General features: G+C 46.9%; 2 pseudogenes; both read left to right on the plus strand.

Annotated features, from left to right (window-relative positions):
- The first annotated feature begins 1,191 nt into the window (after nucleotides 1–1,191).
- The window catches only part of LOC136461089 (pentatricopeptide repeat-containing protein At1g50270-like), a 29,393-nt pseudogene continuing 3,591 nt past the window's right edge, over nucleotides 1,192–26,993 (plus strand).
- LOC136457302 (uncharacterized protein At3g28850-like) lies at nucleotides 5,927–6,608 on the plus strand (annotated as a pseudogene).

Genomic DNA, 26,993 nt, shown 5'->3' on the forward strand with positions numbered 1-26,993 from the left:
CACTCAGTGAGTGCACTTTTTCTTCAAAAAAGCGCATGTCACCAAAAGACTTCCTCAACACAGACCATTTCAAGACATTATGACAAAAAGAACCCGGAACGAGCCATATTCGAGTTCTTTTTGATAAAACTTCAACGAACAATCAGAACAACTTCAAGACAAGATCCTCCAGCTCCTTGTTCCAAATAGCAAGAGGCTCGGGGGCTACAACCAGATGGATGTATTTTTTCTTCAGAAAAGCACTCACCACTCAAAGATCCTAAGAAGCGCTACAAGGTTTCACTCCAGAAAGCACTCGGATGACATCTTATCCCTACTCAACAAGACTTGAAGGGGCAGAGCGAGACTTTCAGAGCTCAACCATGAAGTGCTCGAGGGCTTGTCGATACGGGACCCACAGGATACCCCGCAAGGGAGAGAGAAGATCTAGTTCAACTAGGATTCTTCCCATGTAAATCTTAGTAGTAGAACTATCAAGTAATCCTACTAGTAAATCTCATTGTAAACAGACTAGGACTCTGGCCTCCTGACTATATAAAGGAGGGCAATGCTCCTGTCAAAAGGGAGAACAGAGAAGATCATAATCAATCCAACGCAAAGGCTAAGGCCGACTGGACGTAAGGTTATTACTCGATCTACGATCGAGGGCTTGAACCAGGATAAATCGGCTGTCTCTTGCGTAAACCATCGAGTTCGGCATACGCCGAAGCCCGAACATACTGCCCCGGGTACCCCCGTGGCAGGCTATCGGTGGTAAAACATCGACAATGTCTGAGCCATTCTATGGGGATCGATACGACTTGGTCCATCGACTGGAGATCATTGATATTGCTACCGGCGCATCCGAAGTGAAGTCTGTCCAGGAAAAGATGCAGGGTTCTGAGGCTCTAGGTTGGATTCGACCCAATCGCTGAAAGCTCCAGAGTTTGTGAGCCTGCGACGCCGTGCACTTCGTGACTGTGTTAAATTTATAAACTTTGCTTTTTGGATTAAATATCACTTTAACGTTGGTATTTAATTTAACAGTATTGTTATCTTATCGTGTGATCCATGTGTTTTTAGTATAAATTATTAGTTATCCCGTAGCAACGCACGGGCACGCTACCTAGTCATCAAAAGCTTCGGAGGTAATCGCCTGGACAACTTCCTCATCGGTGCGGTCAACTTCTTCGTGTTCCTCGCATGCCCGAAATGGTACAGGTAACTGACAAATCATTATCTAGAAGAAGAGGACTAAACGGGCCTCTCTTCTACAGCAATGTGGCCTTGTTGACTAGGCGGCCCACACGCGGCCCTACCGTCCCACCTGATGAGCACTGGGCCGAGCCACTGGCCACCCCCATGGTTCCCGCGTGCCCTGACTCCAATCCGAACATGCCGTGGCTGCGCCGACGTGAGCACCGCGTAGCACCCCTGCTATGCCCCCCAATGTCCCTTACCCCATCACCTCGCCGCCGGCGATATCCTCAACGCCCTCCGCAACGTGTCCTGTCCGTACTCGGCACTCCACCTATATTCCCTCCTCCACCTCTGGCTCCACCCCTCGGAACCATCCTACTTCATCTAGCGCGCTGCCACGTTCACCCTCAAGCCACTCTCCGCCGCTTCTTTCCTTCCACTCCTTTCCCATTTCCACGTCCACCTACTTAGGTCCAACCTCCTTGCCTACCCTCACGTCGCCTCCTCGCTCCTTCGCTCTTACTCGCTCCTCTCCCCGCCCGCTGCCCACCAACTGTTTCGATCAAGAGGCTTTTACATGTATGTCATTAAGAAAGTTTATAATTGCATAGAAGCCATTAAAAAAGGTGACCGCACTGTAACAGAACCGACCAATTATACGAAATTAAGTAAGAAAATCATCCGCCAGAGCAGACAATTTAGCAAACTTAAGCCCGTATAACCCGGTAGTCCGTGAAATCATAAAGGATTTCAAACCAACTTCCATTCCAGCTAAGATCATAATAAGTTTAGTGGTCACCATCACATATTACATAAAAGTTCGCAATCTTAGATACATCAGAGTTTCAACATAGTTATTACAAAACCAGTTCGAATAAAAGTAGTGGAAGCCATTTGTTCAAACCACACACACACTCACACGGAGTTTAAATACAGTGTCAGCGAATGATCATCTCCAATAAAAGCATCAGACGAGACGTAAGGAATGACCATGCCCATGGTCCTAAGCATCACCCATCACAGGATAAAGGCAGTTGATATAGTAGCCGTAATATATCTACCCATCTGCAACAAGTGGGAATAAAACCCTGAGTACGAGAAGGTACTCAGCTAGACTTACCCGACATAACCAAAAATAAGTGACACCAAGGATTATGAAGGGCTTTATAGTAGGGTAGCTGACTCATTTGCAAAAGAAGCATTTTTAGCATTTCAAGAACCTTTCTAAAAGCATTATTGTCAAGTTAATTATTATTAACCTGTCGACTAGATTTGCACCTATACTAGAGCAAACATGTGATTAAGCAGATAATGATAACCAATGATCATTAAATAACTTCCATACTGTCATATTCACTATAACTATCCAAGTGTTCCATAAACATTTACTACGATGAAGTAACTCAAGTCAAGTGCTCACTATCCAGGAGCGATGGCGATTCGAATCGATTCCTAACCAGCTGGTGATTTATTCCTTACACAAACCTCACTCACCTGCTAAAGTGAGATATTGATCACCGAGTTAACTATCTAGGAATCTCGAGTTTGCCAGGAACTACATGTACCTGGGGGCCGACCGACTGCACTTTGGTCTTATCATCTCGCCCCCGTGTCCTACCACACCTGCTCTGGTATAGTGCGTTGCGGGCAATCTACTCGGCCCGAATAATCTCCCAGCTTCGCGGTCGGAAGGTACTTTATCCGGCCAGCTAAATATAAGGCATGTGTTCAACATGACTCGAGGCCCAACAACGGTCGGTCCTTAATCGACACAGACGGAAAGCACTACAATCCAAAACTCTGCAAGTCTCCGTCCGATCTCAACTTCATTTAACACTTAGTTATACCATGACTTCATAGTCATCCAAGCAGATCTAGGTAACCACCTATAGCTCGCAGGTGATAGGAAATCACCCGACTTCTACCGGTCTAAGCCAGCTAAGCATTGACTCGACTGCGGATACCCGGGTAACAAGGATATAGTATAACAAAGGTAGACAAGGTATAATGCAGCAACGGTTGCAAACAACTCCTAAACGTAATGCATCAATTAAAGTAAAAACATTTAATTAAATAATTGCAAACCGGGAGAAAATGCTCCGGGGCTTGCCTCTCTCGAAGGAGCTCGGACGGTGATCGGGGCACTCCGGAAGTTCCTTAACGTCCTCCTCGTCGGCTTCGGGCACTTCCTGCGGCTACACCTCGAACTGCTCCTCGGGCTCCTCAGGTATGACGACTGGGTTCTTAGTTTGTGATCCTGTATGATGCAATGTGCGTAAGTGCTTATGCAATCGGTGCATCGGATGAGATGAATACAATGAATATGTTTAAATGCAAGGTAGTCAACATCATCCAAGAAAATATACTACAAGCACATGTCATCTACTGCATTCTCTTCTACTACTAATATGTTTAGTCAACACATCTTATTAAATACTTCAAAGATACACCAAAGCTTTACTAATTTCTTAAACACGCATAAAGCAACACTTAATTAAACCCTAATTAATAATAGGTTTGAATAGCAACCTCTATTTTTCTTGCTTAGAAAAATCTTAGAAAATTACCATAGCACATTACTACCCTAAGTAGTCTACCATCAGATTTTCATGGTGTTTGAATTAGTGGATTAGCCTACACAAAAATAACAAGCTATGGCAGGATTATGAATATAAAAATACTTTGAACTGCGAAAAGTGTCAAACAACAGAGTTAGTATTTTTCCAAGGTTCTTCATAGCATACAATGACTGTACAAAAATTAGCACATGCATGTTTTATACAAAGTTTGCTCTCTAGCTAAAATAACAAAAATCAGCCATTAAAGGCACTTGAACTACACCTCAAAATTTTTCTACAGCACAAGCATGACACATATTTTTCCTAGGAAGTACATTACATAAGAAGATTAACAGACTTAGAATCATATTTTTCTGAAGTCTATAGATTTTTCTACACATTTTTCAAGTTATCAACAATATTCATGATTAAATAAAGTTCTACAGAAAAGTATTTCAAAAATGACATGCAATAATTTTCCCAAGTAGATCTGATGATAAGAAACCTAGAAAAATTTATTTCAATAGATTTGGAGTAACTTTGAGTATCCAAACATTTTTCAAACCATTTCTATTTTCAAATAATAAAGAATAAATTGAAAACGATTTATCCTACTGCTACTGGGCCAGCCCGCTGGATTCAATCAGCCCACGGCCACATTTGGCCTGCGCAGCCCGAGTGCAAGGAAGGGGGAAGATGGCCCGGCGGGGCGTCGGCCCACGGCCTTTCGGCCTGGCTCGGCTGAGGCAGAGGCCACGCCAGCGCTGCGACGTCACGGCGGCGCGGCTCGACCACAAGGCCGGCAGCCATTCCCGGCCAAGACAGGGTGAGATAGCGGGCGCATGCGATGCACGAGAAGCTAGCGAATGTGGTAGGGTAGCTAAGCGGGGTTGGAGAAGAGGAGGAAGGGGCCTTCCATGGCGGCCGAGCACAGCGGCGCCATGGCCGACGATGGCGAGGTGCGAGACGTCACTACCTGAGCTCGGCAGTCGGCGCAAACGTGAGCACGACTTGAAGGAGAGCGAGGCAGAGCTATGGGCACGTGATTGCTGGCCGAGGTGGAGGAGCCACGGCGGATTTCACCCGCGGGTGCGGTGGCGCGGCGAGAGGCAGAGCGAGTGCGCGCGGTGCTTGCGGAGAGGAGAAGCAGCACAGGAGTGCACGAGCGAGCGCACCGGTTACGGCAGGAATAGGCGGGCACGTGGGTGTGGGCGCAGGCCGGCTGCGACACGTGGCGGCATCGACGGCGCATGGCCGCCACGCGGCGGGCAAGCTCTGCCACGGTCGGGCGCGCGGCGCAGCGCGTCAGCGGGCAGGAAAGCGCGGAGGCAGGCCAGCGCAGCGCTGGGCTGGGCTAGGCTGAGCGAGGCGAGGCACACGCGGGAGGCTGGCTAGGCCGGCTTCGGTCGTGGGCCAGAAGCGAGGCGGCGGCCCGCGAAGGAGAAAAAGCCTTTTTCTATTTATATTTTCAAAGAAATTTTAAATGCCAACTTTCAAACATTATTTTGAGCAAGAAAATGACATCTTTTGAAAATATACCAAAAATGAAAGTTGATTAGAATTTAATTCTCTACAACTTTGCTTTTATGACCAAAGCCAAATTCTTTCTAGATTTTGAATTGAAAAATCAAAGTCCATGTTTAACTCAAAACCCTAATTTTTGGGAATTTATTTTTGAAGCTAAATTTTTAATTTATTTGAATACAAACCTTGCTCCAAAAATTGAACTAAATAATCCTAGATGATTTACAATAGTAGCCAAACATGTTTTACTAACCTAGCAAGCAAAATCAGGGCAAAACAATTCTAACAAAGGTAGGCAACATTCAGGTTTCACAACATGTTTCAAATGTTTCGAAGCAGTGTTTCAATTGTTATTTACATGATTAGGCATGTATGATTAGGATGCTTGATGATGCATGATATGTATGATTTGTAGTGCCTAAATGCAGGCATAACACCGAGGTGTTACACGCACATAGGTGCCACCGATCTAAACTTCTTTGCCTTACAAGCCATTTCGTCCTGGTTCTGTTTATTTTTCGCCGTTTGGTGTGGGACCGGCCAGTGAAATTATCCATATTACCCTTGGACGCACAAAAACACTCCCTCTCCTTCCTTTGCCCACAAAAACATTTCTCAAGGCGGCCGAGCCCGACGCCGCGGTGGGCTCCCCGCCGCTATCCCTGATGAAGCCCGCCGTCCACCAGTACCACAGTGGCAGCGATGCCCTATCCGATGACGCGTCCTTCTTTGACGCGTGGGAGCCAGAGACGCCCACCAAATCCCACCACCGCTGGCGGCCCTCGGCCGCAGAGCCGCTGGACGTGTGGGAGCTGGTGGATGACTAGGATGGCGGCGGCTGTGCGTCGCCCACGCCAGCGCTACCCGAACCTGACCCGCAGCTAGGGTTCCCCGCGCGGTGCCCACCAGGCGGGGAGTCCGTGGTGGTGCTGTACACGACGATGCTCCACGGCGTGCGGTGCATGTTCAAGGACTGCTCCGAGGCGTGCGGCGTGCTTCTGGAGAACCTAGGCGCGCCGTTCCAGGAGCGGGACATGTCCATGGACCGCGGCCTCTGGGACCAGCTGTGGTCCCTGACCAGGGAGAGGGGCGTCGTCCCGCCGTGCCTCTTCATGCGCGGCCGTGACCGGGTAGAGGGGCGCCACCTAGGTGCTCGCGCTCCATGAGGAGGGCCACCTCCTCCCGCTGCTGCCAGTGCCATCGCTGTGCGCGGGCAGCAAGACGAGGCTCCCTAGCGCTAGAGGCAAGCGCGGCAATTGCGACGCGTGCGGGGGGCTCAGGTTCGTGGTGTGTGGCGAGTGCAACGACAGTCGCAAGGTGTTTGTCTCCTCCACTTCTAATCAGTGATTATACTTGATTAATTACTATGATTGCTCTCCTTCTCCTTGCGTTAGTTCTCTATTGCTAATCTGTTCAATGGATCTAGAATCTGTTCAATGGATCCAGCTTCTGCGTAAGATTTTTCTCGCCGGGTTAGCTGATCTTCTTTGTTCCGTTGGCAGGATATGACGCAGTCGTGGGTAATATGGACAATTTTGCTGCCCGGACCCACACCAAACGACAAAAAACAAACAGAACCAGAATGAAATGGCTTGTAAGGCAAAGAAGTTTAGACTAGCGGCACCTGTGTGCGGTCACCTTTTTTAATGGCTTCTATGTAATTATAAACTTTCTTAATGGCATACGTGTAAAAGCCTCTTTGATCAAATACCCTCCACCACCTGCAACCTCTACGTCCTCAACGTCATGCTTGCATCACTGTGCCACTCCTCTGGCCTCGATTCTACACGCACATTCTTCGATGGCATCCTCACTGTGCTCGCTTGCTATGGCTGTGTTTAGTTTCCAAAAAGTTTCCCAAAAAGTGCTATAGTAGCCATCACATCGAATCTTGCGATACGTGCATGGAGCATTAAATGTAGACAAAAAAATTAATTGCATAGTTTGGTTGGAAATCATGAGACGAACGTTTTGAGCCTAATTAGTCAATGATTGAACACTAATTTTCAAAATGAAAGTGCTACATTCACCACTGATATTGCTGTGGATTCTGCCATGCTCGCCACCCAACTCACGTCCTGCACGTCAGCTGGCTTTCTACCCCTATTCTGCAGGGCCATTCACGGTTATGCTGTACGCCAATCCATCCCTGCTAGTATGCACCTCGGGATGACACTCATTGATTGCTACACCAAGACCAACCACATTGACTATGTGTCGGGTACCATAAAAAGGGGTCCCCTAAGTAAGAACTGAAAAATCACTTAGACATTGTAAATATCAAAGCCAAGAGATAACCACCGGCAAACCCCACCTTATCTGAGGCCTAGCTGGACCACCCGGCCCACCTCGAACAATATCCGGGCTCACCCGAAGCGGGCTCGGCCCAGAACAAAACCATGAGGCCTCGAACGAGGTACCGGTTTTCCAACTCGCCTAAGGCCCCACGCCATAAGGCCTCGGATGAGGTGCCGATTCTTCTACTCACCCGAGGCCCCGCGCCACGAGGCCTCGGACGAGCACCCAGTTACCAACTCACTTGAGGCTAGCTCGGCATCAACCCTGTCACCACCGCCTTGACCAACTTCTCTGACGGGACATCACATCCAACTAATGCGTCTAACCACACCCGCGACATCGGCCAAACGACGGCACGATATAGTGGAGTGGCCAACGAGATAAGAGTCACATCAACGCCATGCCGTCTGGGACAAGATGGGATAGGGGTTACCGGCCGCTGTGCTCGGCACTGTGCCCATGGTTGACACCTGTGTTGCACTGTGCTACCTAACCCCTACTCCAAGGACAGCGTAGTGTGGAAAGTCACGTCTGGGTCCCTATAGCCTCAGAAATGATGTGCAAGGCAAACTGCTCCCTCTGAGCCTCGGCTACCCGCTTTCGAGCTCCTATAGCCTCAAGACTCGCACCCGCTGAGCTCCCCACAACGGTCTAGCCTCTGCATCAACTGGACCTTGGCTCTCTATGTTGTTAGCGCTCTGGGACTAGCATGTCACCCGTAGTACGTGCCATGCCCTACATCGGGCTGCAGGAGCTCCCACGTCATGCACAGGGCCTAGCTCTTGTAGCCTCGGAATCAGCGTACCCACGCCATCGCATCAACCCGGCCTCGACACTACGCGCCAGTCAAACATACAGTGACCAACACGCCTCCAACAGAAGAAGGCGCGCATGCCACCATAGGAGCTCCCACGTCGCACAGGATCGGGCGTGACCAGCGTGTCGCTCTAGTGCACTGAGGACAAGACCGCTCCATCGACCATGCCACCACAGTGATGAGCTGCAGGGCTCAGACATACCACCTCTACTCACAAAATGCCACATAGCAAATACATGTACCGCCCCTAGGCCTCCCTTTGACTATAAAAGGGAGTGACCAGGGCCGCTTCTAGGGGGAGATGAGACTCACATGTGCAAGCAATGCACAATGCTCTATAACACACACGCTCCCTCACTACAAGAGATCAACATCTCAAGCAACCCACACCACTCTATGCAGAGACCTGGGACTAGCTCCCTCTCTCGCTCAGCTTGTAACCCCTACTACAAGCACCTCGGTGCAAGGAATATAAGATCGCTCTCTCAGACTGGACGTAGGGCACCTATTGCCTAAACCAGTATAAACCCTGTGTCTCTTTGCGTCACCATCCAGGATTAGGGGCATGAAGTACACTTTCACTAGTCGGTTGAGGACCCGCCGGACCAAAACACCAACAGTTGGCGCGCTAGGTAGGGGCCATACTGCATGTTAGCTTAGTCATCCCAACAAGTTCCGGATAGCAGACCCCGTGCGACCACTACATCTCAGCACGGTGATCTGGTTTGGGAGCCTAGAGTTCATGTCTCTAGGATATGAGTACGATATGGTACTCCTCCCACCCAGAGCCCCATCGACCGATGATGACATCATGCACCAGCAGCCCAGGCGCAGGCAGCGCCCAGGCTGCCGCTCTCATCGCGCTCGCTAGGCACGACGTGGGCGGGACCACCCCGACACCGCGTGAGCTCAGGGCAACGCACCGCGCTCCGCCGGTATCCCATACCTGGCTGTTGGTACATAGTCCCTAGCTAGGGACCTGTCTAGCTTAAGCCTAGGTGAGGGAAAGACGCTGGTGGCACGCAGCAACGCCCTGTCATCAAGCTTTGCCCTACCACCTCCTGAGGAGTCAACTCCGGCGGAGCGGAGCCCGGTGACGACACCATCCCCGTATCCCTTCGAGTTGGGTAATGCCGCTGCCTATGCTTCCGCTCACGCAGAGCCCCCAGGACGCCACCAACATTTTGCCCTCGACCTCATCGCCACAACCCTAACCCACACCCATGCTGACTCCTCGGAGGAGGACGAGGCATGGGTCGGAGTGGACTTCTTCGGGCTTTGTGACCCTAAAGCCATGCGCCGCTTCATAGCCGCGAGCGACTACTACTTTGGCTACTCCGATGATGAAGACACTTATGATCCCACTCGTGAGTGCTTCAATGTCGAGCTCGAGGTGTCGAGCGCGAGCGATGAGGACGAAGGGGCAGGCAATCGCTCCCCGCCCCATGAGGGGGCAGGCGACGCCACACCTCCACGCGTCGAGCTCCCGGCAACATGGAACAAGAACCCTGCCCCCGTGGAACTTCGACACCTAGACCTAGAGCAGCTTCATGAGCTTTAGGCCAAGGTCAAACAAGACCGACTCCTTCTATAGTAGCTCTGAGACACTCTCGAGCAAGAACAGCGGGGTTGCGGTGATGGCAGAGCAGCCTGGTGGAGGGCTCACAACGTCAACCACCGCATCAACAAAGACGAAGGGGGTGAGCAACCCCCTATCTTCAATCGCGCTAGCCAGAACGTCACGGCAGCAGTGATGCTACTCTAGACAATGCTCGAGCCCTCTACCTTAGAGGGGCAACGGGTCCACGGTGAGCTCCGAGACCTCCTCGAGACCGCTGCAGTATAGTAGGCCGAAAGTTCTGCCTCTCGATGGCATGGGGGTGCCTCGTAACTACCCGTGGCACCGCCTCGGTAGGATAGAGAGGCCTCGGTTCATCCCAAGCCTGCTCGGGCACTGAAAGCCAACAAGGCCCCCTCGGTGCATGACCGCCTCAGCGACCGACGCGAGGCACAAGGCGACCAAGATGTGGTCAGCAGGTGACGGCGCTATGACAACAATGGGCCTACCCGAGGCTACCACTCGCATCGAGGCAGTTGCTAAGACAGTGAGGAGGACTGTAGTCCTTCTCCTAGGCCACCTAGCCCTTGAGTCTTCAGCAAGGACATCCGTGGTGCCCACTTCCTAGCCCAGTTTTGGCAACCGGCTAACCTCGCAAAGTATAGCGGCGAGACCAACCCCAAGCTATGGCTGGCTAATTATCGCCTAGCTTGTCAGCTAGGCGGCACGGACAATGACCTGCTCATTATCCGCAACCTCCCCTTGTTCCTGTCAGACTCGGTGTGGGCTTGGCTCGAACACCTTCCTCCCTTATAGATCAACAACTGGCGCGACTTGGTAAAGGTCTTTGTCGGGAATTTCTAGGGCACATACGTGCGCCTCGGGAACTCCTGGGACCTCAAGAGTTGTTGCCAGAGGCCAGACGAGTCTCTCTGAGACTTCATCCGATGCTTCTCCAAGCAATGCACCGAGTTGCCCAGCGTTGGTGACTCAGAAATTGTCTCCACTACGGGATGTGAAACCCTATCTTTCCTTGATGCGTATTCCGGTTACCATCAAGTCAAGATGAAAGAATTCGACTAGCTCATGACTTCTTTCATCACCCCATTCAGCATGTACTGCTATGTGACTATGCCATTTGGCCTCTCAAATGCAGGGGCCACATACCAGCGGTGCATGACCCAGATCTTTAGTGAGCACATTAGGTGAACCATCGAGGCCTATGTGGACGACATCATGGTCAAGTCTAGGAAGGCCAGTGATCTCAACGATGACTTGGAGATAGCCTACAAGCTAGCCAACGAGAAGGGCGAAATCCTCACCAACGCTTAGAACATAGAACAGCTACGTCGCTTCTACCCTTAAATTCCCAAGCATTGTATACATTGTTTCTCGAAATACAATAAAGAAGCGTTCTTTAGTTATTCTAATTTTTCAAGAAACCCCCCGAGCCCATCAATGGGGGATCGGCGTTACGATAACGCTATAAGGGAGACTCGACTCTACCTCTGTAGAGGTGCCCACTACGGGGCTCGAACAAGACTTGGCTCTGCCTCTGCAGAACTGAGCCTCCCTCGGGGGCTAGATGTAACACCTCGGTGTTAAGTATGCATTAACATTTTGCAAATCATGAGCATAATCATTATTATGCATTCATAAGCATGACATGAAATATAGAATTGGAACATACTAATGAAACATGTATGTTGCATAGTTTTGTTTTAATAGATTGGATGCTATGTTTATTTTGCCATGTGTGTACCTTGGTTGATCACTTAGACCACTTAGAAGTAATTAGGATGCAATTTGGAACAAGGTGTATATTCAAAGTTTTCTCAAATTTTGCTTTTAAAAATAATCTTCTAAAAATAGGGTTTTTGATTTAAATTAACTTTAAATCTATAGTTCAAAATCTAACTAGATTTTGGCCTTACTCTTTTTGGCAAAGTTGTAGAGTATATTTTTCTGAGCAACTTTTATTTTGGGTCCAACTTTTGAAACTGCTTTGAAAAGGTTCAAAATTTCATTTGAATGAATTTGGAGAAGAAAATAAAAAGGAAAAATCACATTTTCACTTAATAGGCCGCCGCCTCCTTTTCGGCCCAGCAGCATAGGCCGGCCCGGCCTGCCTCCGCGCTCGCCCGCCCGCCCGCCCGCCCACGCGCACGCCGTGCCCGACCGGCGTCAGGCCGTGGTCTCCGCGTGGCCGTCGGCGTACGGCAGCGACGACCAGGTGGCGTTCGGTGGCCCCCGCGTGTGCCCTGACCTCGTCCCTTTCTCGCGCTTCAGGTCCGCCGTGACCTCGTCTTGCTCATGCGCACCTCACCGGGCCTCGCCATGGCCGGAGTTGGCATACCGCCGACGAGCCATGCCACCGCGTCGCCATGGCCGCCGGTGAACTCAATTTCGAGCTCCTCCGGCCCTACCGCTTGCACTACCATGTCCGCCTTGGCACGGTGGTCATGATGGTGGTGACCTCGTCGCCGGCCACCTCGCCGATGGCGAGTTCATGCCAGTCAGCGGCGCCTGCCCTACAACGTGTGGCTGGCAGGTGGGGCCAGCTAACCCGCGGGGGCCCGCTCGTCAGTGCCTCAGGCGCAGACCTGGGTGCACTGCACCGGGTGCACCCAGCGTTTTCATCGGCTGGATTTTCGTTTTAAAAGAAAAAGATTTCTAGAAAATGCTTGTAAAGGCTTCAAAAATCCATAGTTTGCTCATTTTAGCTCTAAATCAAGTGAGCAATTTTGTTGGGTTTCTTAGAAGTAGATCTACAATATAAAAATGTTGCATGTCAGTTTTGTGATACTTTTGTATAGGGTTTTATTTAATTCTTGTATTTGTTGTTAACTTAGAAAATGTCTAGTAAATAGAATAATTATCAGAAAAATATGGTTCTAGTTTTGTTAATCTCCTTTAGTGATGTACTTTGTAGGAAAAATATATGTCACACATGTTCTGTAGAGAAATATTGATGTGTAGTTCAAGCGCCTTTAATTGATGATTTTTGTTATTTTAACAAAGAGCAAAAATTGTATAAAACATGTGTATGATAATTTTTGTGCAGTGATTGTTTACTGTGTAGAACATAGGAAAATATTAAATATGTTGTTTGATACTTTTCATAATACCAAGTATTTTCATGCTCATATTTATGCCATAGCTTGTCATTTTTGTGTAGGCTATTTTACTTATCCAAATGCCATGAAAATTTTATGGTAGTCTACTTAGAGTAGTACTATGCTACTGTACTTTTCTCAGATTTTTATGAGCACCAGAAATATATGTTGCTGTTGTAGCCCTAGTTTAAAATGAAATAAAATAATCTTCTTTAATGCATGTTTAGTTAATAATGTTTGCTTTAGTGTATCTTTGAAGCATCTTAGCTTGCTATGGTGACTTGGCATGTTAGTACAGTGGTTGTAGTAGTAGTATAGTAGTACATATTCTTAGATGATGTTGGCTACCTTGTAGAAGAGCTTTACTTCTACTATGTCCAATAAAGTTAAACATGTTCATCTACATTCCATGCATCATGATCATTACATGTCATCTCTCCGATGCACCTATGTATGAGCACTTATACATCTGCATCATATAGGATTGTAGGAGGAGTTGCTAGTAGCAGTTCAGGAAGAGCAGATCAGGACAGATCCACAAGAAATCCAGGCACAGGAGGTGCCAAAGGAAGAGGAGCAAGGTGAGGACTTGCCCGAGTGCATGGATCATCAACCTAGTTTGTTCAAACGAGGCAAGCCCCAGAGCATTCTAAGTCTCCTACTTTATAAAAGCAATTCTTTCTATATATGAGTTTATATATTATTGCATTAAGTTGTAGGAGTTGATTGAAACCGTTGATGCATTTATTACTATCCTTGCCTACCTTATTACCTGTTTACCCTGTTAGGTTGGGATCGAATAACTGCTTAGCCTTGCTTAGACCGGTAGCGATCGGTGATTTCTGGTCACCTACATTTATAGGTGGTTACTGGAAGAATTTAGCTATGGAAAGAATGATATCCTGAAATTAACCATGTGTGATGGATAATTGGAGACCAGACAAAAAAGTTGGAGGCAACCAGACAGGGTTCTGGGTGCTATTAGTTTTCCGTCTGTGTTGATTAAGGACCGATCATTGCTCATCCCTCTTATCATGTTGAACATATGCCTCACATTTAGCTGGCCGAATAAAGTACCTTTCGACCGCAAAGCTAGTGACACTATTCGAGCCAGGATAAACTCGGATTGGTAGACTGGTGCTGAAGAGGGTATGACAGGGACGTGAAGAGTGAGCCCAAGGTGCGTCCTAGCTATCGGGTGGTCCCTGGGTAGTGCGGTCCATGACTGTTACCCTACGGCTACTTGGAAAGTGTCATTAGTGATCTGTAGCTCACTTGATCGGTGAGTGTGGTTTGTGTGAGGAATAAATCACCAGCTAGTTAGGAATCGATTCGAATTGCCATCGCTCCTAGATAGTGAGCACTTGACTCGAGCTACAGCATCGTAGTAATTATGATGGAACACTAATGGTTATCTAGATGTTATGGGATTTGCTAAATCTAAGTTGGTAACTGGATGTTATTGGTTAATCAAGTGATTGCTATAGTATAGGTGCTTACCTAGGTGGATAGGTCATAATAAAGATGCTTTTCACAAATGAGTCAGCTAGCCCACTAAAGAAAACCTTGCATAATCCTTGGTGTCACTTTATTTTGGTTTAAGACAGATAAGTCTAGCTGAGTACCTTCTCGTGCTCAGGGCGTTGTTCCCATTGTTGTTGCAGATGGTCAAATGTACTACAGCTATTGCATTAACTGCCTGTATCCGATGATGGGCGACAACTAGGACCAAGGGCAATGGTCACTCTGTATCTCTCATCTGATGCTTTTGTTGGAGATGACTACCTACTGGCACTGTATCTGAACAAAAAGTGTGTGTGTGTGGCTTTAAAACTATTTTCTTCCGCTATTTCAGTTTGAACTTGGGTTGTAATAACTTTATGTTCTAAACTCTGATGTATCCAACTATCATTGTGAACTTTATGTAACATGTGACGGTAATTGCTAAACTTGTACGATCTTGGTTTGTATGTTGATTGATTTGAAATCCTTCATGGTTTCACGGACTACCAGGTTATACTGGCTTAAGTTTGCTAAATTATCTGCTTCAGCGGAAGATTTCCTTACTTAATCTTGTATAATTGGTCAGTTCTATTACAGCTGGTATCAGAGCAAGGTTTAGCAGGTTACTGTTCCTATGTGTATTTAAAACCAAAATTGTGTTTAAAACTGAGTTTTAAAACTTAATAGTGTGCCAGTGGTCATATCCTGTATGCCCAGTTAAGGACTCTAGGTGGCTTATTTAAGTACTGACTTTGGGGTCTTTGCATCATATTTCTATTTCGTTGCTCATACAGCGTGCTATTATATGAGTGCCATTCACTTGAGTGGTAATGTATGGATCCATTGCCTCTACGCTTCGGTAAGTGAGAGTTGTGAGAGCATGATCGGATACACTGCCGATCTAGGGAAGTGCTTATATGATGCCGGATTATTTACATGCCATACGTGTGTTTGTATGAAGGTATCCAATGTGTGGGGAATTCTATCCTGTGGTGATGATGCCGTCGATAGGACGATGGTTCGGGTAGTTGCTACCATTGTACGCGTATCTGGGGATGCGTGTAGAGCGAGTAGATTACTTTACTGCTTTCGTGCATATTTTTCATACTGTCAGGGTTTGGGCTGAAGTGGATCTTTTGCAGGTACATAACAGCGCTATCGTGTAGTATGTATTAGCTATGTTTATGAGAGACCGTTGTATGCCACCGTCTATGCCGCTAGCCATTGTTATTTTTCCTAAGTTTGTGAGAACGTACGGAACGTGCATGCATCATGTTGTTACATATCATTCATGGCATTGTTCCTCCCCTTATAAGTTGATTATCTCATTTTGATACAATGACAACTTAACCTTGTTCTCACGTGGGTAAAAATAAAAAAAACAAAAAAAATTGCTATAGATGGCACGCACAAAGCAGACCGCTCACAAGTCCACCGGAGGCAGAGCTCCCCGCCACGTTTCTTGGAGAGTTTGGGATGCCTACACTCTTGTGGAGAGTGCTCAGCTATGTAGGCTATCCTGATGGAATGGAGCCCCGCTATTTCTGGACAAATGAGCAATTGGGGGAAGGTCTCTTGGTTACTGTAGAGGCCGTTATTCATCCCTAAGGTGATGGTTCTGAGTGGACTGGTTGGCGTTATGAGTCAACTAGTAGGATCACTGAAGAAGCAGCTGATAGGGCAGCCTTTAGGATACTGAGGGATCACAATGCCGAGATTGAGAGACTCAATGTAGAGATGGCTCAGTTGACTCGTCAGAGGGATCAGGTGACCCAGAGGACTGGATTCTATGAGGGAGACGTACGTGCACTGAGAGAGCAGGTTGAGCGTCTGACCACCACCAACAGGAATGTTGAGCGCATGTTGATCCATGTGCTCCACTAGAGGAATGAAGCCTGATCTGCAGAAGATGTTCTGAGAGCTCGACAGGTTAAGCTAGAGTAGCAGCTAGCCAATGCAGAAGAGTACAACGACAACCTACATGAGGAGGTTCATCAGCTAAATAACCAGCTCCACCCTTACGTTCCTCCTAGAGCAGCAGAGATGGATCTAGATGAGGACGAGGATCCCAAAGAGCCTGAGGCACCAGCTGATGATGACAACGATGATGTGGATAGTGACAATGTCGACATCTCCGACTTAGACAGCGACCATGATGAGTAGGCTAGTAGTTGTTGCGCTAGCTACTAGGGTTCCGTTTGCGATGACCTTTTGCATGGTTGGCATGTCTGGCATGTAATAATGAGTAGAAAGACTAAGACCTTGATGTAATGTTGGAAAACTTGGATGTGTTTGTGGCGATATCTGAACGTCAAAAGTCCAGTGTATGTATGCTGGCAATTTGGTTGTAATGGATGTGATGTGTGCGCTTAAGTAATCTAATTAGTGATGTTGTGTTAATTGGAATGACTTATTGTGCCCCTATTTTATTATATGAATTTATTCTCTCCAGTGAATTCAGTACGGCATAATTTTTCATTCACCTGCAATTTCTACAGCATCGCCTAATAATTACTGATGCTGAAATATGTAGATGCCGAACACTCACCGTACCGTGTATGACGCTACTGAGGCAGGTGGCAGTGCCCCTAGGAATGAGAACCGTGATCCACCACCACCTCCTCCTCCACCATACACCGTGGAACAGTTCTTCGCATACTTCCTTGGAAGTCAATGCAACATGGAGGGCATGCAGCAGAACATGGAGGCTGCATTATGCCACATTACTGACAACACCCGCCGTGGGTTAAACCCAGGTGGACATGAAGTGAATCAGTATAGTAGTTTCAAGGACTTTATGGACACTAGACCACCAATTTTCAAAGAAGCGGTAGAGCCATTGGATGTAGAAGAGTGGATAAACACCATGGAAGATAAGTTTCATGTTCTAAGGATGACAGAAGTGTTGAAGACTGAGTATGCAGCTCATCAGCTACAAGGCCCTGCAGGAATGTGGTGGAAGCACCACCGCATCACTTTTCCTCCCAATGCTCATATTACTTGGAGGGAATTCACTGAGGCTTTTCGTGGAGTTTACATTCCACCTGGTTTGACAAAAATAAAGTTTGGAGAATTTCTAGCACTGAATCAAGGCACCAAGACTATGACACAGTATCTACATGCATTCAACAATCTAAGTCGCTATGCCTCTGACATGGTGAATACTGATGCCAAAAAGATCGCTAGTTTCAAGAGAGGTCTGAATCCCAAGATGATGAAGCACGTGGGTACCAACACGAGAACTGGTTTTAATGACTTTGTTAGTGACTGCTTAAAGCAAGAAAAGAACAACAATGCATATGCTACATCCAAGACTTGCAAGAGGGCTTTTGAGTTAGGTCTGTCCTAGCCAAGGGCCCTAATGGCAAATCGTTCTGTGTATCGTCCGCCTGCCCCTGGTGCAAGGTTTAGGCCACCCCAGCAGAGGAATCAAAATGCCTAGCAACCTTAGAGGAATCAGAAGCCATTCAAGATGGTGGTGCCACAAGCCAAGACTAGACAAGGCAGTTCATCTGGAGCTGCTACTCAAGTAAGAGGACTGTGTTTCAACTGCAATCAACCTGGGCACTTTGCAAAGTTTTGCCCATATCCCAAGAAGCAGCAGAATTAGTACCAAGCTCGTGTGCAACACACCACCATTGATGACATCCCAGAAGGAGAGCCCATGATAGCCGGTATGTTTTCTATCAACAATCATCCTGCAGTCGTTTTGTTTGATTCTGGATCATCTCATTCATTCATAAGTCAAGCATTTGCAAGAAAATATGAGCAAAAGATAGTTGAATTGGAATGTGCTTATCGGATAAGTTTAGTTGGGGCTGATCTGTTAACTAATCAAATAATCTAGGGGTAACCCTGAGTATAGCAAACAGGCAGTATAAGCTTAACTTGATAGTTATGCTAGGGCTAGTTCTAGATGTGATTATGGGAATGAACTGGATGAATAAGATGGGAGTAGTAATTGATGTTGGAGGAAGAAGCATTTCTCTCAAGGAACCTATTGGAGAAGGTACATTTCAAGTATCCTCTACCTCGGATTGATATCTTGTTTGATCCATTGTCAAAAGCCAAGGTGTTCTCCAAGATAGATTTGAGATCAGGATACCATCAGATTAAGATTAGACCACAAGATATACCCAAGACCGCGTTCTCTACTAGATATGGCTTGTACGAGTATCTTGTCATGTCCTTTGGTTTGACAAATACTCTTGCATACTTTATGTATCTGATGAATTCAGTCTTTATGCCGGAGTTGGATAAGTTCGTGATTGTGTTCATTGATGACATTCTAGTATACTTAGAGAACGAACAGGATCATACAGAGCATCTAAGAATTGTCTTGACTAGACTCAGAGATCACCAGCTGTATGCTAAGTTTAGTAAATGTGAGTTCTGGCTGAAGACAATTCCTTTTCTTGGTCATGTGTTATCTGAGAATGGAATCTCAGTGGATCCTAGTAAGGTACAAGAGGTTATAGATTAGAAGGCACCAAGCACAGTTCATGAGGTTCGAAGTTTTCTTGGATTAGCTGGTTACTATCGTCGTTTTATACCGGACTTCTTGAAGATTGCCAAGCCAATGACAAGTTTGCTACAGAAGGATCATAAGTTCGTTTGGACATAGGAGTGTGAGGCAGCTTTTTGCACCTTGCGAAATTTGCTAACCACTGCTCTTGTTATGGCGCAACCAGATATAGAGAAGCCATTTGATGTGTTTTGTGATGCATCAAGGAATGGTTTAGGATGTGTTCTGATGCAAGATGGAAGGGTCATTGCTTATGCCTCATGTCAGTTGAGGAAGCATGAGGTTAACTATCCTATGCATGATTTAGAGCTTGCGGCCGTTGTGCATGCTCTAAAGATTTGGAGACACTACTTGCTTGGGAATGTGTGCAATATCTTTACAGATTATAAGAGTCTCAAGTACATATTTACTTAGTCTGAGTTGAATATGCGATAGAGAAGATGGTTAGAGTTGATAAAGGATTATAATCTGAATGTGCACTATCATCTGGGAAAGGCAAATGTAGTAGCAGATGCCTTAAGTGGAAGTCACATTCTCTTGCTGTGCAACCGTTGTTTGAAGATGGGTTTAATTTATTGCATCCTGCTATGTTGCATAATATCTAGGTTAGTTGTACCTTGGAGAGCAAGATCATTGAGGGTCAAAAAATAGATAAAGGAATATTCCACATCAAGGAGAAAATGAAGAAAGAACCGACCAAGCACTTTAGAGTGGATGAACAAGGAGTGTTGTGGTTTAAGGACCGTCTGGTTGTACCTAAAGATCGAGAGCTCAAGAACAAACTGATGGATGAAGCTCATCACTCTAAGTTGTCTATCCATCCTAGAAGTAGCAAAATGTACCAAGAATTGAGACCTCGTTATTGGTGGACGAAGATGAAGAAGGAGATTACAGCGTATGTTGCTCGTTGCGACATGTGTTGTAGAGTGAAAGCTCTTCACATGAGACCCGCAGGAATGTTGCAACCTTTGTCAGTACCAGATTGGAAATGGGATGATATAAGTATAGATTTTATCACCGGTCTTCCCACTACACCAAAGGGGAATGATTCGATTTGGGTGATTGTAGATCACCTTACCAAATTAGCTCACTTTTTACCAGTCAAGAACGCTTTTCGACCCCCTCAGTATGCTAAGCAGTACATTACAGAGATTGTCTGATTACATGGTATACCAAAAACTATCATGTCTGACCATGGGTCATAGTTTACCGCTCATTTTTGGGAGCATCTTCATAAAGGTTTGGGTACTAGCTTGGTTCATAGTACAGCTTACCACCCACAGACAGATGGGCAGACAGAGCGAGTTAATGCTGTTCTTGAAGATATGCTTAGAGCTTGTGTGTTATCATCTAAGGGTTCATGGGAATCATGGTTACCTTTGGCAGAGTTTGCTTACAACAATAGTTACCAAGAGAGTATCAAGATGGCTCCATTTGAAGTATTGTATGGCAGGAAATGTAGGACACCGTTGAATTGGGTTGAGCCTGGAGAGAGAAGGTTTTATGGAATCAATTTTGTTGACGAGGCTGAGAAAAAGGTCCATATTATCCAACAAAACATGAAAGCGGCACAGTCACGTCAGAAGGGTTATGCCGATAAGAGAAGGAGACCGCTTGAGTTTGAGGTAGGTGACTATGTTTATCTGAAGGTTACTCCAATGAAGAAAGTACAACAGTTTGGAGTAAAGAGAAAGCTCGCTCCTAGGTTTGTAGGACCATACAAGATCATAGAGAAGAAGGGTCCCGTGGCTTATAAGTTACAGTTACCAGAAGCGATGGGTTCGATCTTTCTAGTCTTCCATGTATCACAGTTGAAGAAGTGCTTGCGTGTTCCGGAGGAGAGAATAGAACCTCAGGGCATTCAGATCAAATCAGACTTGGAATACCATGAGCAACCGGTTTGAGTTTTGGACACTAAGGACCGAGTCACTCAGAATAAAGTGGTGAGAGCATATAAGATACAGTGGAGTCATCACGATGATGGTGATGCGATGTGGGAAACAAGAGAATATCTGCAAAACGCTTATAAGGATTTTTATAACAAATGGTTCATAACTCAAAATCTTGGGACAAGATTCTTATAAGGGGGAGGGCTGTAACACCTCGGTGTTAAGCATGCATTAACATTTTGCAAATCATGAGCATAATCATTATTATGCATTCATAAGCATGACATGAAATATAGAATTGAAACATACTAATGAAACATGTATGTTGCATAGTTTTGTTTTAATAGATTGGATGCTATGTTTGTTTTGCCATGTGTACCTTGGTTGATCACTTAGACCACTTAGAAGTAATTAGGATGCAATTTGGAGCAAGGTGTATATTCAAAGTTTTCTCAAATTTTGCTTTTAAAAATAATCTTCTAAAAATAGGGTTTTTGATTTAAATTAACTTTAAATCTATAGTTCAAAATCTAATTGGATTTTGGCCTTACTCTTTTTGGTAAAGTTGTAGAGTACATTTTTCTGAGCAACTTTTATTTTGGGTCCAACTTTTGAAACTACTTTGAAAAGGTTCAAAATTTCATTTGAATGAATTTGGAGAAGAAAATAAAAAGGAAAAATCACATTTTCACTTAATAGGCCGCCGCCTCCCTTTCGGCCCAGCAGCACAAGCCGGCCCGGCCTGCCTCCACGCTCGCTCGCTCGCCCGCCCGTGCGCGCGCCGCGCCCGACCGGCGTCAGGCTGCGGTCTCCGCGTGGCCGTCGGCGTACGACAGCGACGGCCAGGTGGCGTCCGGTGGCCCCGCGTGCGCCCTCGCCTCACCTTTACCTGCCGCACCGAGCCTCGCCCCTTTCCACTCCACCTCGCTTAGCAGTAGCCGCATAGCAGCGCAGCAGCCGGAGCAGCTCCGCCGTGCCATTGCCACCACCGAGCTCGCCTCCACCGCTCTACTTGCACTGGGACCCCGCTAGTGGGAGCACGGGCTCCGCCTCATCGCGGCGCACCTCTGCACCCCCCTTTTCACCGAGGTAGCGCCCGTGCCCTGCATTGCTCCATTGGAGCTCGCCGAAGCTTGGCTCCGCGTAGATAGCCCGCTCCGCTTCCTCTCCCTCCTCCCTTTCTCGTGCTTCAGGTCCGCCGTGACCTCGTCTTGCTCACGCGCACCTCACAGGGCCTCGCCATGGCCGGAGTCGGCGTACCATCGATGAGCCACGCCACTACACCACCATGGCTGCCAGTGAGCTCGATTTCAAGCTCCTCCGGCCCTACCGCTTGCACTGCCATGTCTACCTTGGCACGGTGGTAACGATGGTGGTGACCTCATCGTCGGCCACCTCGCCGACGGCGAGTTCGCGTCGGTCAGCGTCGCCTGCCCTGCAGCGTGTGGCTGGCAGGTGGGGCCGGCTGATCCATGGGGGCCCGCTCATCAGTGCCTCAGGCGCAGACCTAGGTGCACTGCACCGGGTGCACCCAGCGTTTTCATCGGCTGGATTTTTGTTTTAAAAGAAAAAGATTTCTAGAAAATGCTTGTAAAGGCTTTAAAAATCCATAGTTTGCTCATTTTAGCTCCAAATCAAGTGAGACCAATTTTGTTGTGTTTCTTAGAAGTAGATCTACAATATAAAAATGTTACATGTCAGTTTTGTGATACTTTTGTATAGGGTTTTATTTAATTCTTGTATTTGCTATTATCTTAGAAAATATCTAGTAAATAGAATAATTATCAGAAAAATATGGTTCTAGTTTTGTTAATCTCCTTTAGTGATATACTTTGTAGAAAAATATATATGTCATACATGTTTTGTAGAGAAATATTGATGTGTAGTTCAAGTGCCTTTAATTGATTATTTTTGTTATTTTAATAGAGAGCAAAAATTGTATAAAACATGTGTATGATAATTTTTGTGCAGTGATTGTTTACTGTGTAGAACATAGGAAAAATATTAAATCTGTTGTTTGATAATTTTCATAATACCAAGTATTTTCATGCTCATATTTATGCCATAGCTTGTCATTTTTGTGTAGGCTATTTTACTTATCCAAATGCCATGAAAATTTTATGGTAGTCTACTTAGAGTAGTACTATGCTACTGTACTTTTCTCAGATTTTTATGAGCACCAAAAATATACATTGCTGTTGTAGCCCTAGTTTAAAATGAAATAAAATAATCTTCTTTAATGCATGTTTAGTTAATAATGTTTGCTTTGGTGTATCTTTGAAGCATCTTAGCTTGCTGTGGTGACTTGGCATGTTAGTATAGTGGTTGTAGTAGTAGTATAGTAGTACATATTCTTGGATGATGTTGGCTACCTTGTAGAGGAGCTTTACTTCTACTATGTCCAATAAAATTAAACATGTTCATCTACATTCCATGCATCATGATTATTACATGTCATCTCTCCGATGCACCTATGCATGAGCACTTATACATCTGCATCATATAGGATCATAGGAGGAGTTGCTAGTAGCAGTTTAGGAAGAGCAGACCAGGACAGATCCACAAGAAATCCAGGCACAGGAGGTGCCAAAGGAAGAGGAGCAAGGAGAGGACTTGCCCGAGTACGTGGATCATCAACCTAGTTCATTTGAACGACGTAAGCCCCAAAGCATTCTAAGTCTCCTACTTTATAAAAACAATTCTTTCTATATATGAGTTTATATATTGTTGCATTAAGTTGTAGGAGTTGATTGAAACCGTTGATGCATTTATTACTCTCCTTGTCTACCTTACTACATGTTTACCCTGTTAGGTCGGGATCGAATAACTACTTAGCCTTGCTTAGACCGGTAGCGATCGGTGATTTTCGGTCACCTACATTTATAGGTGGTTATTAAAAGAATTTAGCTATGGAAAGAATGATATCCTAGAATTAACCATGTGTGATGGATAATTGGAGATCGGACGGAAAAGTTGGAGGCAACCAGACAGGGTTCTGGGGTGCTGTTAGTTTTTCGTCTGTGTTGATTAAGGACCGATCGTTGCTCGTCCCTCTTGTCATGTTGAACGTATGCCTCACATTTAGCTGGCCAAATAAAGTACCTTTCGACCGTGAAGCTAGTGACACTATTCAAGCCGGGATAAACTCGGATTGGTAGACTGGTGCTAAAGAGGGTATGATGGGGACACAAAGAGTGAGCTCAAGGTGCGTCCTGGTTGTCGGGTGGTCCCTGGGTAGTGCGGTCCATGACTGTTATCCCACGGCTACTTGGAAAGTATCATTAGTGATATGTAGCTCACTTGATCGGTGAGTGTGGTTTGTGTGAGGAATAAATCACTAGCTGGTTAGGAATCGATTCGAATTACCATCGCTCCTAGATAGTGAGCACTTGACTCGAGCTACAGCATCATAGTAATTATGATGGAACGCTGATGGTTATCTGGGTAATATGGGATATGCTAAATCTAAGTTGGTAACCAGATGTTATTGGTTAATCAAGTGATTGCTATAGTATAGGTGCTTACCTAGATGGATAGGTCATAATAAAGATGATGCAAAGTACTTAAAATGGTTTCTTCATGATAGCTTATGCTTTTCACAAATGAGTCAGCTAGCCCACTAAAGAAAGCCTTGCATAATCCTTGGTGTCGCTTTATTTTGGTTTAAGATGGGTAAGTCTAGCTGAGTACCTTCTCATACTCAGGGCGTTGTTCCTATTATTGTTGTAGATGGTTAAATGTACTATGGCTATTGCATTAACTGCCTATATCCGACGATGGGCGATAACTAGGACCAAGGGCAATGGTCACTCCGTATCTCTTATCTGATGCTTTTGTTGGAGATGACTACCTACTAGCACTGTATCTGAACCAAAAGTGTGTGTGTGGCTTTAAAACTATTTGCTTCCGCTATTTCAGTTTGAACTTGGGTTGTAATAACTTTATGTTCTAAACTCTGATGTATCCAACTGTCATTGCAAACTTTATGTAACATGTGACGGTAATTGCTAAACTTGTACGATCTTGGTTTGTATGTCGATTGGTTTGAAATCCTTCGTGGTTTCACGGACTACCGGGTTATACGGGCTTAAGTTTGCTAAATTATCTACTTTGGCGGAAGATTTCCTTACTTAATCTCGTATAATTGGTCGGTTCTATTACACTAGAAGGGGAGACCCCCCCTAAGTCGCAGACACCGTTTTTAGTTGTTTTTCGAAAAAATTTCTACTCCAAACTCTCTCGCGTACTCTGACAAATCGATTGTAAAAAACATAAGGACCGAAAGTCTATCTCAGGGCCAAATGGTCGGCCGAGCCACAAGACGGCCTATGCCTCTGGGCTATGGCAACTCCCTCACCACCTTTTGCCCAAAGGGCAGCTTAGGCTCCAAGGAAGTTTTTTGCAAGAGATATGTTCAAAAACGAGACAGAGGGCAGAGGCTCGGAAATACAATAAAAATGATTAAAAAGCATATACACACAAGTACTTTAAAAGGCCTCGATGGCCACAAGCATCATGGTACAATGATGTAAGTCCTAATCTATTTACATGGCCCCTTTGGCCCAGGTCAAAACTCAGGGTCGCCAGCATCAGCGGTCGGCGTAGGAGGAACCACCTCCTCTTCGAACAACCTGGCCAGTGCCATGCCAGGGGCCTCAGACACCTCCACCAGCTTCATGACCTCCTCCTCGGCCTTCTCATCATCCTTAGCCATGACGTAACCGTCGCTGACGGCCTCGAGGTCGATGCTGGCATAGTGCGAGGAGACGACGGCTAGGGCGCGCTTGACACCCGTATGCAGCGCCCCCCAGAGCCGCTCGTGGACTCAGCTGCTCAACGCGATCAAGCGGCTCCCGAGGGAGCCGCCCAACTCGACCCCCCCCCCCCCGACCTCTAGGGCCTCGTAGGTGGTATGGGCGGCGCTCTGCAGTGTGTTGTGCTCCTAGATCTTAGCCTCGAGCATCGCCTGCACTACGATGGAGGCCTTAGCTGCCCGGGAGGCGTCCTTCTTCAACCCTGTGCCAAGACAAGTAGGATGGGGTTAAGCACGAAAGAAAACAAGTCAAACAGGGGTGCAAGCCTATGAGACTCACCCTTGGCTTTCTCCCTCCAGTTTTGGACCTCGACCCGAGAGGCCTCGGTCGCCCTGGAAGCCTCCCTCTCTAGTTCTATGTCACATCGGGGAGTTAGGGGTCGAATGCAAGAAAAACAAATAAAACAAGGGGTGCAGCTCAACAAGACTCACCCTCAGCCTTTTCCTTCTAGGCTAAGGCCTCGACTCAGGAGGCCTCGGCCACCTTGACAGCCTCCGCCAGGGCACCTTTCGTCAGCAGGTGCGTGCCCTGCTTCGCCTCCAGCTGCTCGGCGATGGCCTTGGTAGAGGCCGCCTCTAGTTCAGCCTGGGACCTGAAGGTGTCCCGCTCGCCGGCCACCTGGGTCAGCTCCTCCTCTAGCTCCTGGATCCACATCGCCAAAGGGGCGGCCTACTCCCGAGTCATGGCCGCCTCAACCTTCATGTCAGTACAGCGAAGGTTGAGGTCTTCCACCTCTCCGGCTGGCTCTCCACGACCCGCCCAGTATAGGGGGAAGCCCACCGTCATCATTGCAGAGGTAGAACCAGCTGTTGTACTAGCGGCGGTTGGACGACGTGAGATGGGCCAGGATGTAGAAGGGCTGCCGGTCTTGGTGCACATGGAGAGTGCAGCCGCTGGCCCTCAACGCCTTCCATGTGCCCATCGTGCCCGCCGGCTTGGTGGTGAGCCCCGCCTAAAAGAAGTGGAGCCACAGCTCCTAGTGAGGGGCAATGCCCAGGTACCCCTCGCAGACAGCGACGAAGATGCCTGCCTGCGCGATAGAGTTGGGGTTGAAGTTGTGGAGCTCCACGCCATAGTAATGCAGGAGCGCCCGCATGAACCGGTCCGCCGGCAAGCCGAGGCTACGCTCGTGGAAGGCCACAAAGTTCATGATGTAGCCATCGCATGGCCTTGGCTCTGGCTCGTCCCCCGGAGCAATCCACTCTGGTCTGT

This window comes from Miscanthus floridulus, chromosome 6 (genome assembly GCF_019320115.1).
Source record: "Miscanthus floridulus cultivar M001 chromosome 6, ASM1932011v1, whole genome shotgun sequence".
NCBI classification, from domain to species: domain Eukaryota; kingdom Viridiplantae; phylum Streptophyta; class Magnoliopsida; order Poales; family Poaceae; genus Miscanthus; species Miscanthus floridulus.